The sequence below is a fragment of the Hypanus sabinus genome, chromosome X2 (assembly GCF_030144855.1).
Source record: "Hypanus sabinus isolate sHypSab1 chromosome X2, sHypSab1.hap1, whole genome shotgun sequence".
In the NCBI taxonomy this organism is placed as follows: domain Eukaryota; kingdom Metazoa; phylum Chordata; class Chondrichthyes; order Myliobatiformes; family Dasyatidae; genus Hypanus; species Hypanus sabinus.
Window position 1 is genome coordinate 7,471,611 of NC_082739.1, and position 13,687 is coordinate 7,485,297.

Below are 13,687 nucleotides of genomic sequence, written 5' to 3' on the forward strand. Positions count from 1 at the left end.
CTCCATCTGCTTCCCCTCCTCCTTCTCTTTCTTCCATGATCTACTGTCTTCTCCTACCGGATTCCTTCTTCTTCAACCCCTTACGTCTTCCACTTTTCACCTCCCAGTTTTTTACTTCATTCCCCCTCCTTCCCCCTCATCTAGTCTCACCTATCACCTGCCCCACCTTCCCCTCCCCTACCTTATTCTGGCTTCTGCCCCTTCTTTTCCAGCCTTAGCCCGAAACATTGACCGTTTATTCTTCTGCATAAATGATTTCTGACTTGTAGAGTTCTTCCGGCATTTTGTGTGTGCTGCTCAAGATTTTCAGCATTTGCAGAATCTCTGGTGTTCATGGAATATTAGATACAAATTCTGTCTCACTACTTAAGGAATGTAACAAGTTTCATTAAGTTGGTTCCTGAGGTGAGGAGTTGCCATTAGAGGAAAAAGTAAGCAGAGCAGGAGTTTAGAAGAATGAAGAGATTATGTCAAAATTCTCACTGGGTAAGGGAGAGATAATGTTTCTTCTGGCTGGGCTGTCTACAACTAAACATCACAAGTTTCAAGATGAAGTCACACCAAACCTCATCACACAGAGGGTATTAAGTAGGGTTAGGGTTAGATCTTCTTTCTCTAAGAAGGATGTGGAGTCTCGAGGTATATCTCAAGATCTTGAGACAGAGGTGAATAGATTTTGAATATTAAGCAAATCGAAAGAAGTGGGATACAATGAGGTAAAGTGATACTGATGCAAAAGATTTTATTAACTGGCACAGCCTGTTTTTGCTTCCATTTCCTGAGTCATAAATAGTTCATAGAATCTTATATCCAACTGAGAGGGCAAAGTACATTTATCAAGGTATGTATACTTTATACAGCCTTCAGATTTGTCTCCTTACAAGCTGTTACAAAACGAAGAAACACAATAGAACCCATTAAAACAAAAGAAGGCTGTGCAGACAGAAGAAAAATAGTGCAAACAATAGAAGTAAGCAAATAGCATGCGGAACTGAGTCCATAGTTACAGGCCATAGAAAAGAGTAAACTCACAGAGCAGCAAGCTGAACCGGCCCGTCCCCCGCCTCCAGCCCCAACACCCTGACCTTTGCATTCTGGCCCAGCAGATGTGGTCTCAGCTTAATCTTTCAGTGGCAGGTTTGGAATGAGTTTTAAAGAGGAGCTGTGGGTTTCAACACATCATATCTGGAATGTGTCGCCATTAGAGAGGGAATCAGATCAATATCTATGTTTAGGAGGCATTTAGACAGGCACCTAAAAAGGTAAGAAATCACCTTAGATGGTCATAAAAGTGAGAACAGACACCGTGGGCGTAAGGGTCTGATACTATGTTGTATGACTCTATGATTCCAACTCAACAGTGCAGCACTGAATCACTATTTGTTCAGATTCCTTGACTAAAATAAAGCAACCACCTTCCCTGAAAGCAAAATTTCTTCCCTAAGAACATAGAGGGCAATAAAAATAACCACTGAAAATGAGGATGGATCGAGGAATAGATCCAAAACAAGGTTTGAGTGATGTTTTTCTAATCACTTCAACGATCATCTTACTTAATCCCATCACCCTTACTGGGACACAGGCCAGCAACAGCACTCGCCAAAGTCCTCTGTCTTGTGTCAGTCTTTCACATTGCCTCCAGGTGTGGCTCATCTTCTTGGTGTATCCTTTTTCTTCCAGGAATGGGGTCTTTAGAGCTTCTGTTGGGGTTTCAGTAGCACTGGGTTTGCTAGCCCTGCGCCCAAACCACCTCCTTTCTCAGCCAGGCTTGTTCCTGTCAATGGCAGTTTCAAAGATCATCAGTGAAAGAGCCATGTTCACAGCAACTAAAGGGATCTAAACTGGTGGAGATGTCCTAAAACCAAACCCTATAAAATCAAATTAGGAAACTTGGAGAATTGCTTTTGTAATTTAGTAGAATTTGGAACCTGACATAAAATGGAGCAACGTTCAATGTTCAAATTCATTCAATACATTCATTTAAGGGGGAGGTAGATAAGCATGTGAAGGAAGGTGGAACAGAAAAGGTGGTGAAATGCAGCAGGCCAGGCAGCATCTATAAGAAGAAGTACAGTCAACATTTCGGGCCAAGACCCTTCATCAGGACTAACTAAAAGAAGAGATATTAAGAGATTTGAAAGTAGTGGGAGGGGGAAATGCGAAATGATAGGAGAAGACCGGAGGGGGTGGGATGAAGCTAAGAGCTGGAAAGGTGATTGGCAAAAGGGATACAGAGCTGGAGAAGGGAAAGGATCATGGGATGGGAGGCCTAGAGAGAAAGAAAGGTGGAGGGGAGCACCAGAGGGAGATGGAGAACAGGCAAGGAGTGATTGTGAGAGGGGCAAAGAGAGAAAAAAAGGTGAGGAAAAAAGGGGGGGGGGAGGAGTAATTAATTAATTAATTGATTGATAGGGGGTGGGGTAAGAAGTGGAGGAGGGGCACAAACGGAAGTTAGAGAAATCAATGTTCATGCCATCAGGTTGGAGGCTACCCAGACGGAATATAAGGTGTTGTTCCTCCAACCTAAGTGTGGCTTCATCTTGGCAGTAGAGGAGGCCATGGATAGAAAAGGGTGAGAAGGAGGAAGCTTGTGTGCAATGGTAGGGATTGCTTCTTGATTATAATTTAAGAGTTCCAGTCAAAGATATGGTGTGCGGCCGGCTGGTGGTGTAGTGGTATCAGCACTGGACTTTGAGGAGGAGGGTCCTGAGTTCGAATCCGGCTGGGTCACAACCTTGGCGGCAGCAGTATCTTCCCAGAAGAAAGGCCTTGCAATCTACTTCCGTATCTTGCCACAAAAACCCAATGGGCAACTACGATATCCAGAGGTGACAATTCAATGGCACTCAACAACAGCAGGTACTGCTGAGATTTACTGATTCTGATTTGTGCCTCTTTGAGTGTTTCTAGATGGCAGTATAAATACTCGAGGGATCATCATTGGCCTCTGCTTGATTGTTGTTTCACTGGCTGCCTTCTACATCCTGTACTACAGACGTGGACACTGTTTTAAACGTAAATGGACTAGCTTAGCTTCTATAACTAAATGGATTACCAACCCCCACAATCAATTCTTCCTGCTGTTACTGACAATGTCTCATTTATGGCTTCGAGTTAATTGACATGGTTGGACTTTAGCAATAGAAATTAGTTACAGAGATATCATCGGGGTTATTGACTAATCTGAAACTGAAAATGAGCATAAACATTAACTCTAATCATTAACTGCTAATCATTAACTCTAATTTTGAATTCTATCCATGAACCTTTGCTCCAAGTACTGAATCTAAACTTGGTGATTTATATTGATAAGTTATGCTTTAATAAATCACCATAGGTTTAATAGTACCATCTTATGGTGTGACCTCAGTAAGATCCTAGTACATCATGCAGAAACTGTGAGGCTGATCTGGCCCAGTTCATGAACAGAATTTTTGCACAGTTTTCCCTGTAGCTCCCTCGGTTCCCTTCCCTTTTATGGTAGATTTCCCTTGGAAAGTGGGGTGGCTCATTCCTCAGCCCGTGCTGATGTTGTTGGGCTGGTACAATGGTGTGTGCCAGTAACCTTCAATGGGGCAAAACACATGATTTTCCATGTGATTCAACTTCCATCGTAATAAAAACAGGAAATGCTGGAGATACTTAGCAGGATAAGCAGCATCTGTGGCCAGGTACTAGAGTCAATGGATGAGAGATCTATGTCCTGGCCTTTTAACTCTGTCCCTCCCTCCATAGATGCTGCCTTATCTGCTGACTGTTTCCTATATTTTGTGATGTTTTGGGTTTTCCACATTGGCAGTCTTGTACTTTGTATCATTGTCCAAGGCGTAAGCCTTGGATGTGGATGAAAGGAGGATGGCACCTGGTTTTAGGAATTCTTTAGGGTATATAAAGAACCTCATATCACAGCACTAAGCAGTATTGCTCCCATATTGTACTGTCTCAGTACTTCTATATCTGTGTGCTGTAGCACTTACTTTTTATTCACAGTTAATTTATGAATAACACTATTCTTTGCATTTCTGGTTAGATGCTAACTGCATTTCATTGGCTTTGTATCTGTACTCGGCACAATGACAAAGTAGAATTTAATCTAATCTAATCTAGTCGATTTGAGTTACTGTCACCTTCCTGTCAGCTTGAACCAGTCTGGCCATTCTCCTCTGACCTCTCTCATTAATGAGGTGTTTTCACCCACAGAACTGCCACTCACTGGAAGTCTTTTTGTTTTTCACACCATTCTCTGTTAATTCTAGAGATGGTTGTTGCTGAAAATCCCAAGAGATCAGCAGTTTCTGAAATTTTCAAGCCACCATGTCTGACACCAACAATCATTCCACGATCAAAGTCATTTAAATAATATTTCTTCCCCATTCTGATGTTTGGTCTGAACAACAACTGAACCTCTTAACCATGCCTGCATTGAGGTGCTGACACATGATTGGCTGATTAGATATTAGATATAGAATATGGAAGTGTACCTAATAAAGTGGCCACTGAACATACATGTATGTGTCTCAGGGGGAGCCCAGGTGGGTATATGTGAGGATAGCATGCATGTGGTTGTGTGTGTATACATGAGGATGTACGCAGAGTATATCAAAGTGTGCTGAAGTATGTTTGGTGTTAGGTACATATCAAAACATGTTAGTGAATATGTACCTACATAAGTGTTGTAGATTATGTGAAATTGTATGCCAGTGTCACGGTCACAAAATCTTAGAGTTACTGTACTTAGATAGAAAGAGGCCATTCAGTCACCTGTCTATAATTAATATCTATAATAAGCCCATGCTCTGGCATTAGGCCCAGAACCTTCCATGCCTTAGCCATTCAAGTGCTGGTCTAGATGCTTTCTAAGTGTTGAGAATACCTGTCTTCAGCACCTCCTAGGGCAGATAAACCACCCACTGAAGCAATTCTTTTTTAGATATCCCTGCTAAATCCACCCTCTCCAGAGCAATTGTGTCCTTATGGCATCCAATACGTGAAGGTACTTTGAGAGTACTCCTCGTGTGTAATGGGATGTAATGTGTATAGCTGACACTGTGTACTGGGTGGTTGTGAGGATGCATCTTTAAGTGTGCTTGTTCTGTGTGCCTCTCAGACTGCGTGCTGGTTCAGTGCACAGAGCTTTATTAACCCTGTTCCTCTTTCTGTATTTCGCAGGACCCAAGCTGAAGTTCAGTCAGAATATTCTGAGGTACAGATCACTATGTGTCCCCGAATGTCAGTTAATTACCTGAGTCGTGGAACATGAGGCCGTGACTGGTATGGTCAGAGTGGAAAGTACAGGAGGGAGAAATAGTGGGAGATACAGGGAGATACTTAGAAAAGTACCGGGGGTAGGGGGGTTGCTACAGGAGTAAGGGAGGGAAGAGGCTAGGATATGGGAGGGGTGGCTTTGTAGCTGATGTATGGAGAATAAGTTCACACAATAAGGTATATAGGAATCTTTTCACCCAGTGCACATCTAATGTTGGAATGTCCTTATATCAGGATATTAAAAGATCCCTTGGCACAACTGGCAAAGAGCAGATACTCTCTCTTTTCTGTCTGGTTATTAGAGCTCTCTCTGTCAAATCACTGGTATAACTAAGATGTTATTCCGGAGCCATCAAAGTGCTTCTTGGATGCATCTGCTCAGGAACAGTAAGGACTAGCAAAAAAACGCTTATATTGCTAATGTGTCCAAATCCCATTGACAAACAAGTCTTTCCACCTTATTAATACAACCTTCTACTTCTTTGTCTGTTGTGCTAAATGAGCTTTTAAGACTGTTTCTGATATTCAAATTCTTTCACCTGAACAGGGGTAATTGCTACACTTTCTATAAGTGTCTCACTTCCTGGTTTTGAAGCTCAGATTTATATTTGTTTACTTATTACATGTACATCCAAATGTACAGCAGAGTGCATCGTTTACATTAACAGCCAACACTCAAAACCAATGTTGCCTCCTGAACTTCAGTTCAGTATTTAAAGTTTATTGAGAGCCAGTCAGATTGATCCATAGCAACGCATTCAACATGCTGGAGGAACTCAGCAGGTCAGGCAGCATCTGTGGAGGGGAAAAAACAGTCACCCTTTCAGGCCGAGACCCTTCATCAGGACTGGAAAGGAAGCAGGGAAAAAGCTGAAATAGGAAGGTAGGGAGGAGGGAGATGGTCCATATTCAGCTCCTCGCAAGTGAGGTTGTCGCATTTCAAGAATGTGGGTTTCTGCCATCCTCTCAAGGGCAATTAAACATGGGTAATAAATGCTGACATTTCCATTGACACATAGATCCTGGAAAGTGAATTGGTGAAAGATAATATGAATCACATCAACACTGAATAATCACTAAGTCTTTGGAAAACCCTTTTATTATCAATAACTGGATGTACAAATAAAACACAGGAAATGAACTATATGCCATCCAATGGAATGTGGCATTGAAGTGTTGTTGGATCTAAGCAATGTTTAGTTGTTGTGAAGTAAAACTGGCTGAAGATCAGGCAGAGTGAAGGAACCGCAGAACAAGGTGATTATGGATTGGTTTCACGCTGCAGGTCAAGAATCTTCCACTAATATGCTACCTTTTGTTTAACAATTGTGCCTTTGAATTTGTAACACCATATAACTTCCAGAGGATGACAAATAGCTGTTACCTATAACTGGTGATATCACTGAGAGAGTTAGTGCAGGGTTCCACAGGCTAGGAAGTACTGCATTACAAAATGAATCCCAGTTTATTATCTGGTCACAGTGGAAGGAGGCAGTTTTGATTCCAGATACTCCAGGGTTGGTCAGGATATCATTGGTTTGTCGATGGTTCAACCATCTCCCTCCTCCCTACCTTCCTATTCCAGCTTTTTCCCTGCTTCCTTTCCAGTCCTGATGAAGGGTCTCGGCCTGAAAGGGTGACTGTTTTTTCCCCTCCACAGATGCTGCCTGACCTGCTGAGTTCCTCCAGCATGTTGTATGCGTTGCTATGGACCAATCTGACTGGCTTTCAATAAACTTTAAATACTGAACTGAAGTTCAACCTGCTGGAAGGCTTTACTTGTCAAGCCCCCAAACAACTACTAAACACAAGAGGTTCTGCAGATGCTGGAAATCCAGAGTAACACAGACAAAATGCTGCAGGAACTCAGCAGGTCAGGCAGCATCTATGGAGAGGAATAAAGAATTTGTAGCGATGTACTACATACAGAGCTAGAGACGACACGCAGTTGGTAAGTTGTTTCGAGACTAGTTTATTCAAACTTCGCAGCGCTGGCACTTAATCCCTAGGGCCCACCCTCTCCGGGCAGAAATGACGTCAGAGTTGCATTACCAAAGACTCCCCCCGCGCGCTGGCTATTTGTGAGCCGGTTCGCCTGTGCAGAAAGTGGGTCGCCACATAACACCCCCCCCCCCCTCAGAACCGTCGAAACACCCCCCAATGTCCACAGTCTGGATCAGCCTCTGTTTGGGAGGTCTGCCTCTGCACTGTGGTGCCTGAACCTCGACCGGCTGCGCCAAGTCCACATGGGCCGGCTTGAGTCAGTCCACCGTGAAAACCTCCTCTTTCCCCCCAATGTCCAGAACGTACATGGACCCGTTGTTGATCACCTTGAACAGCCTCTCGTACGGCTGCTGTAGCAGTACCCGGTGTCCGCCCCTTCGTACAAACACAAACTTACAGTCCTGCAGGTCTTTGGGTACATGGGTCGGTGTCCGTCCGTGCTGTGAAGTGGGCATGGGGGCCAGGTTGCCAAGCCTTTCGCGTAGTCTGTCCAGGACTGCTGCGGGTTCTTCCTCTTTCCCTCTTGGGGCTGGTATGAACTCCCCGGGGATGACCAGGGGTGCACCGTACACCAACTAGGCCGACGAGGCGTGCAGATCCTCTTTGGGTGCTGTGCAAATTCCAAGCAGGACCCAGGGAAGCTCGTCCACCCAGTTAGGTTCTCTCAGGCGGGCCATGAGAGCCGACTTCAAGTGACGGTGGAAGCGTTCCACCAGTCCGTTCAACTGTGGGTGGTAGGCAGTAGTTTGGTGTAGCTGTGCTCCCAACAGGCTGGAGGTGAACTGGGTGCCTCTGTAGCAGGTAATGTGGGCCGGTACCCCAAAGCGTGTTACCCAGGTTGCAATCAGTGCTCGGGCGCAGGAATCAGCAGATGTGTTGGTAAACGGGACAGCCTCTGGCCACCTCGTGAACCGGTCTACCATAGTTAGGAGGTACCGCGCTCCTCGGGACACTGGTAAGGGGCCCACAATATCCACATGAATGTGGTCGAACCTCCAGTGGGTGGGTTCGAACTGCTGCGGTGGGGCTTCAGTGTGCCGCTGCACCTTGGCTGTTTGGCACTGTGCGCACGTTCTGGCCCATTCATTGACCTGCTTGCGAAGTCCATACCACGCGAACTTGCTGGAGACCAGCCGGACGGTTGTCCTAATAGATGGGTGCGCCAAACCGCGTACGGAGTCGAAAACTCGGTGCCTCCAGGCTGCTGGGACGATGGGGCGAGGTTGGCCGGTAGCCACGTCGCACAGGAGGGTCCTCTCACCTGGGCCTACGAGAAAGTTCTGCAGCTGCAAACCCGAGACTGCGGTCCTGTAGCTGGGCATCTCGTCGTCTGCCTGCTGCGCCTCTGCCAGTGCTGCATAGGCCACCCCCGGGACAGGGCCTGGACAGCTGGTCTGGAGAGTGCGTCCGCTACGACGTTGCCCTTTCCCGAGACATGCTGGATGTCCGTCATGTACTCGGAGATGTAGGACAGATGTCGCTGCTGGTGAGCCGACCAGGGATCGGACACCTTCGTGAACGTGAAGGTCAACGGTTTGTGGTCCGTGAACGCGGTGAATGGCCTGCCTTCTAAGGAGTACCTGAAATGCCGGATTACCAGATACAGTGCCAACAGCTCCCGGTCGAAAGCACTGTACTTGAGTTCGGGTGGTCGTAGGTGCTTGCTGAAGAATGCCAGGGGTTGCCAGTGCCCCTCGATGAGTTGCTCCAGCACCCCACCGACTGCTGTGTCGGATGCGTCCACCATGAGTGCGGTCGGAACGTCCATTCTGGGGTGCACCAGTATCACAGCATCTGCCAAGGCTTCCTTGGCTTAAATGAAAGCGGCCGCGGCCTCCTCGTCCCAAGTAATGTCTTTGCCTTTACCCGACATCAGGGTGTACAAAGGGCACATGATACAGGCTGCTGAGGGGAGGAAACGGTGGTAGAAGTTCACCATACAACAAACTCCTGCAGGCCTTTGACCGTGTTGGGCTGGGCAAAGTGGCAGATCACGTCTACCTTGGCGGGCAGAGGTGTTGCCCCGTCTTTGGTAATCCTGTGGCCCAGGAAGTTGATGGTATCGAGACGGAACTGGCATTTGGCCTGGTTAATCGTGAGGCTGAAATCACTCAGGTGGGAGTAGAGTTGGTGGAGGTGGGACAGATGCTCCTGACGACAACTGCTGGCTATAAGGATGTCGTCCAAATAGAAGAACGCAAAGTCCAGGTCGCATCCCACTGCGTCCATTAGCCGCTGGAACGTCTGTGCGTCATTCTTCAGGCTGAACGGCATTTGGAGGAACTCGAACAGGCCGAACGGGGTGATGAGTGCTGTTTTGGGGTGGTCTTCAGGGATTTGATGGTATCCCCGGACGAGGTCTACTTTGGAAAATATTCTTGCCCCATGCAGGTTTGCTGCAAAGTCCTGTATGTGCAGCACGGGGTAGCGGTCTGGAGTGGTAGCCTCATTCAGTCTGCAGTAGTCGCCGCATGGTCTCCAACCCCCAGCTGCTTTGGGCACCATGTGCAGGGGGGAGGCCCATGGGCTGTCGGACCTCCGTATGATCCCCAATTCCTCCATCCTCTTGAACTCCTCCTTCGCCAGGCGGAGCTTTTCTGGGGGGGATCCTTTGTGCGCGGGCGTGGTGGGGTGGTCCCTGGGTCGGAATGTGGTGCTGTACCCTGCGTCTGGGCATGGCTGCCGTGAACTGCGGTGCCGGAATCGATGGAAAGCCCGCCAGGATTCTGGTGAATTCGTTGTCCGACAGCGTGATGGAGTCCAGGTGTGGGGCCGGCAACTTGGCTTCACCCAGGGAGAATGTCTGGAAAGTCTCGGCATGTACCAGTCTTTTCCCTTGCAAGTCGACCAGCAGGCTGTGAGCTCACAAGAAGTCCGTCCCCAGGAGTGGTTGGGCCACCGCGGCCAATGTGCAGTCCCATGTGAACCGGCTGGCGCCGAACTGCAGCTGCACTGTGCAGGTGCCGTAGGTCCGTATTGTGCTGCCGTTTGTGGCCCTCAGGGTGGGTCCTGGCTTCCTGTTGCGGGTGTCGTACCCCGTCGGGGGCAAGACGCTGATTTCCACTCCGGTGCCGACCAAGAAGCGGCGTCCCGACTGTTTGTCCCAGATGTACAAGAGGCTCTCCTGGTGGCCAGCCGCCATAGTCATTAGCGGCAGCTGGCCCTGGCCCTTGCAGGGCGGGCGACAACAGTGGGCTTTTGTGCCCCACCACTGGTGGTAGAAACACCACTGTTCACTGGCCTCCTCACTCCTGCCTCTGTGTTGTGTGCACCCCCCCCCCCCCCCCCCGCCGGGCCTGGTCTGGTCTGCTGTTGGGCGCGTGGCCTGGTAATCTGTCCGACGGATGCCACGCTCTCCCTCTCTCCCTCTTGGCTTTCCACAGCACGTCTGCCCGGGCTGCCACCTTCCGGGGGTCGCTGAAATCTGCATCGGCCAGCAGCAGATGTATGTCCTCGGGCAGTCGCTCTAGGAATGCTTGCTCGAACATGAGGCAGGGCTTGTGTCTGTCAGCCAGTGTCAGCATCTCGTTCATCAATGATGACGGCAGTCTGTCTCCCAAACCGTCCAGGTGAAGCAGGCGGGCACCTCGCTCACGCCATGAGAGGCCAAAGGTCGCAATGAGCAGCGCTTTGAATGCTTCATATTTGCCTTTTTCCAGGGGCGACTGTATGAAATCCACAACCTGGGCGGCCGTCTCCTGGTCAAGGGTGCTCACCACGTGGCAGTAACGCGTGAAATCAGAGGATATCTGCCGAAACTGGAACTGGGCTTCTGCTTGGCTAAACCACACGCGTGGTCGCAGCATCCAGAAAGTCGGCAGTTTTAGCGAAACTGCGTGAACAGATGGAGTCGGTCATCTTTGGTCCAAATCCCGTTTGGACCATTGGGGTCACCAATGTAGCGATGTACTTCATACACAGCTAGAGACGACACGCGGTCAGTAAGTCGTTTCGAGACTAGTTTATTCAAACTTCGTGGCGCTGGCATTTAATCTCTAACGCCCGCCCTCTCTGGGCGGAAATGACGTCAGAGGTGCATTATCATAGTCTCACCCTGCGCGCTGGCTATTTGTGAGCCAGTTCGCCTGCGCAGAAAGTGGGTCGCCACAAATTGATTGCTTCAGACTGAGATCAATCAGGTTTGGAAAGGATTCTTTATTCCTCTACATAGTTGCTGCCTGACTTGCTGAGTTTCTCCAGCATTTTGATTCCTGGTAGCGCAGCAGTTAGCGTAACGCCAATACAGCTCGAGACGCCAGAGTTCAGAGTTAAATTCCAGCAATATCTGTAAGGAGTTTGTATGTTCTCCCCATGATTGGGTTTCCTCCGGGTTCTCCACAGTCCAAAGACGTAGGTTAATTGGCCATTCAAAATTGCCCTGTGATTAGGTCAGTGTTAAATGGATGAGTTCATTTGGCTAGAAAGTTGTGTCACTAAGTAAAATAAAATATTGTGTGTGCTACTTTAACAGCTTCACCACTTCCCACTTGTAGGCTGGATTCGGACAAAGTTCTGCAGGTGCTTCTGGTTTCTGTGCAACCAAATTGCAGTACGAAAAAGGGAAGCAGAAAGGTGGAGATGGAGGCAGAGGGGATGTGTGTGAGGAGAAGTGCTAGAAATATATTAACTACTCGATTCTTCTACAGAGAACTGAACTGAATCCAGCTGGAGTTTGACCCGCCATTCACTGTCAGTGGGATGATGAGCACAGTGGGAAACTGCAGCGCAGATCAACAGTTCCAGTATCACACTATGAGGATTAGAGAAGTGGACTTCTCTCCAGAAAGTGAATAGCGTCCTTGTCTCAGGCTGGGTGGAATCCAGAAAGAAAGACTGCATCATTAAGAACTTCTAGGGAAATGATGGACCTTTTTCCAATGGCTCCTTTCTGATGGTTAGGAGCAGGAGAAGGAAGAAAGGTCCCAGGAGAAAGTGTATCTTAACCCTTTGTATTTTGTTTGGATCTTTCAACATGTGGAGAGGATGTGATCTGCTTTCAATCCACGTCAACCAAATATGGAGAAATTCATGTGTGAAACCGGAGTTTGGGGGGGGGGGGGGCGGGTTGCTTATTTGGCCGTTTAAAAAATAAAAGTCCAGTTTATGTAATAATAAGATCTTGATATTCATTCTGCAGTTTTTACAACCTCAAGGCATTCCAATGTTCCTCAGTTTCAGATTTGATTTTGCTGAAACTTACTTGTTTAATTCTCCAGATAACATTACAATGGAGCAATTTTGAATTTGCCTTCAGCCACTGCCTCTGTAGATGATACTGAAGTTATGACCGAGACCCTATATTACTTGAGGCCAGGGATTTTCCTCTAGGCTGAAGCAGAGAGAGCACTGCACCAACTGTGATGTCTTTGCAATTTAAGTCCCATTTAATCTCTTGGCTGGAAATAAACTATCCCAAAGCAATTTTTAAAAAGGAAAGAAGATGAATTACTCCTGGTGTCCTGGCCAATGCTTATTAATCAATCAATATTAGAGAAGTCGATCACCCAGTAAAGTACTAGTAGGAGCTTGCTAGGCACAAAATGACTGCAGTGTTCACTCTGCACTGGTTGTGAGATCGTTAAAGAAGTTATCTTTGCACCCTCTTGCCCCGCCTCGGTGCTTTGTGAGAAAGATTTGCCAGGTGCTTTACATAGAAGTACAATTTTTCCATTTTGAAGCTTGAGATTGCAAATGTTTTCAATTTGTTTTATTTTAAGAATCAACTGGATTGAAAGAAAAAAGAACTGTAACGCCTTGCATTCATCAGTCAAAATCCTGTCCTGAGCCAGTGCTTGACTGAGAACACCAGACTCCCACCCTGGATAGGACGCCAGTCTATCACAAGGTTGACCCCCAGCATTTTTGCCAGTAGGGCAGCTGGGTAGACTGCAGCATTGTGTGGTTAAGTGTGTCCTTGCTCAAAGACACACATGCTGCCTTGGCCACACGCCACACCTTGCATTCATATAGTAGCTCTGATAGCTATATTTTTCCAGAAAATATTTTGCAACTAATTATGTTTTCTACAATGTAGCCAAGTTGTAGAAATGTTTGTGTGACCTTGCCATGTTCCATTTTGTGCTTATTGAGTTCCTGATTAAATGCTCAGGTAACTATTTTGCTGATATTGGTTAAAATATCAGCCAGAACAACACGGAAGGAACTTCGCTGATCCTGGAGATCTGCTGCATCCACCTTAAAGAGAAGATAGGCCATCAGTGTACCGTCTATTCCATGATTCTGGATGCTCTCAGAGAATTTCAGGTTAGATTATGTGCTTAAACCTCAGCCGTAGGAACTTATGTTTCTGACCGTGTAATAGCAAAGCTCTAACTGTATTGTTGTGTCCACAATTGAAAGAAGATGTTAACACAGTGCATTCCGCTTAATTGAGCCATCGGTTATTTGGAGCAACTTA

At 47.1% G+C, this 13,687-nt stretch overlaps 1 long non-coding RNA gene across 1 annotated transcript in view; it reads left to right on the forward strand.

Annotated features, from left to right (window-relative positions):
- Window positions 1-12,305, forward strand: part of LOC132385117 (uncharacterized) — a 44,552-nt gene extending 32,247 nt beyond the window's left edge. The window contains exons 4-5 of the long non-coding RNA XR_009509082.1: window positions 5,170-5,203; window positions 11,916-12,305. This is a non-coding gene — a long non-coding RNA (uncharacterized LOC132385117). The remainder of the gene's footprint in view (window positions 1-5,169; window positions 5,204-11,915) is intronic.
- The last annotated feature ends 1,382 nt before the right edge of the window (window positions 12,306-13,687 follow it).